Source organism: Notothenia coriiceps, unplaced genomic scaffold (genome assembly GCF_000735185.1).
Source record: "Notothenia coriiceps isolate Sejong01 unplaced genomic scaffold, NC01 NC01_scaffold00008957, whole genome shotgun sequence".
NCBI lineage: Eukaryota > Metazoa > Chordata > Actinopteri > Perciformes > Nototheniidae > Notothenia > Notothenia coriiceps.
Window position 1 is genome coordinate 338,234 of NW_011341658.1, and position 2,547 is coordinate 340,780.

Genomic DNA, 2,547 nt, shown 5'->3' on the forward strand with positions numbered 1-2,547 from the left:
GGAGGACAAAAAAGAGGAGAAAGGGGGAGAGGGAAAAAAAATCAATGCCACTCGGTAATTGCATATTACAGCGTTATTTTGTGCATTGATATTGATAATACGTATGTTTACATTTGCCGTGATTAAAATCAATGCTGTAAAGTGAGTTATGACAGCGCGGCCTGATGGGACGGCTTTATGGCTGAGAGGGACTAATGAGGTGGTTGATGGGGAGGAAGGATTGCCTCCATTCATCTTTCCACTGAATACTTCCTGCGAGGGACTGAGGGACCGAATCTTACTGACTGTCATCTGTAACATGCTATGCAGGACTCGTTTTTAATTTTGCAATTTTTTTACAAAACATTTAAGAGATTCTGTCACTGGTGTGGCAATTTTGGCAACTCAGTATATCTTGTCGTGAGAGGTCTTTCAAATGTAATGCTCTAAAGAAACATGTGATTTAAAAACTGAAGAAGACAACGGAAAAAGTTATTAAAACTCATTATTAATGCAATTATGATTGTCCTATACTATGGTACTATACTAATACATGCAAGAGTGACGGCGTTCCCTCCTAATCTGTTCTTTCGGTTTTGTGATAGCAAATCCTACCATGCTAATAATCTAATCTAACAGTCGTGTTCCGTCGGGACGTGTTCTTTGGTGTCAGTTTGGTGTGTAGGCCCCTTTAAATGGTAAACATGATCCACATTGCACCTTCTAGCTAAACTTCCTCATGTAAGCATTGTTGTTTGCGAGGTTGTTAGCGTGTTAGAGTGCTGCAGGGTTGCAAATATTTCTGTTTGCCAACCCGGAAGTTAGCATTGCACTGGTTCCCTAGACGCCAGTAGAATATTTGCATTGGATTTTAGATTATAGAAGCGTAAATATAATCTGCAGTTTAGTAATATCATTAACCCCTTGCTACGACAGCTTTATTCAAGACACATCAAAAGCTTAAAAGTGTAGGGTATTAACTGCTGTTTTTTCATGTCGTAACACAAAACTTTGACATCTCTTAATCTTGTGGTAACAGCAGTCTAGTACAGTAAGTGGAGGAAACCAGAAGTGCAAAAATACCAATTTCTGGTTTTTAAAACAAATTCCTGCACTTTTTAAAATGCCAACCATTCATCTTTATGTAACTGTACACAACATATTATTTGATCAGTTAATATTTCAAACTACGTGACCTGCTCCTTTGATTTCCATGATGGAACCCCTCTCCTTCCATTCTCTCCCAATCAGGCTAATGTCCCTCTGCACTGAGAGCTGTTGAGTATAGTTCCTTTACTAACACTGTTATGTGGCTTTTTAGATTATATATTTTACTTTGGCTGCTAATGTTGGCTCCGTGTTTTGGCATCAGGTGCCTCCGTTAAGTGTCTGCTTCACTATGGTGTAAATGTGTTAGAGGGTGTTTTTGAAATTAGACCCTCAGCAGGAAAGCACGGTGGGCCAAATGCACTCTCAGACGCACACATGCAGTATGTTCACAAGCATGTGCACACATAAACAGACAAAAATGCACATCTGTACAATAACCGCAAGTTCTTTGGAAACCACAGACAGCCATCTGTGATGATAGAGAGACCAGTAAGTGCTATCAGAGACACACACACTGCTGTAACTACATAAGGGAACCTGGCTCTGTTCTCACCGCCCTGCCTCAACTGCTTCACTTCTACTTAATTCACATTTTAAAAAGAGGCCAAATCAATTTGACTCCTGAATTCAATTATGCTTTTTGATCATTTTCTACAGCAAAATATCACCAGTTAAAGGGGCCCTTTTGGGGGTTTTCCCTTTCCCTTTCCATAGTGACATCACTATGTACTGTAACACTTACGCTTCTATTGGTGAGCACTCCAACATATTGTACGTGATTGGCTAAGGGGTGGATCATCTTTAAGCAATTAACCAATCAGAGCAGACTGGGCTCTGGTTTCAGACAGAGGGGGAAAAGAGGTGCTGCAGCACAGGCAGTATGAGAAATATAAAGACCCTTTGAAAATTAAAGCATGTAAACATGTCACAATAGAGGCACTAAATACAAATAGGAACCTGAAAATGAGCAGAATAGGGTCTCTTTAAAACAAAAAATCCTGGTCCTTTACAAAGTTTGTTTAGCTAATATGGTGTGAGAGGCTTTTACACTACAAATTGTTGTTTAATGACATTGGGAAATCACTCCTGAGTGAGAGTGTTGTACATTACCTTGCCACAAATACGATTTGGTTTCCACAAACAAGTCAAAACACTCCACTATCAAAATGGCAGATTGTGTGAGTGTGTGTGTGTTGTGTGTAAATGAATATGGGACCCACTTATCCTTAGAACCAGGGTTTAGGGCAGAGGGAAGCACTTTCACTCTGGGTGTCGATCCATTGTTGCATATTAGGGACACAACCCTGTCCATTATGTCAAATTCATGGAAATTGCTTTTTTTTTCTTTCCGCCACAGATGGACGGAAGGAAAGGGGGTGGGTGGGGGGGTAGAAGAAGTTAAGATTTGAGTAGTGAAAGATAAAGGTAGAGATTGGCTTGGAGGTAGAAGAAATCCAC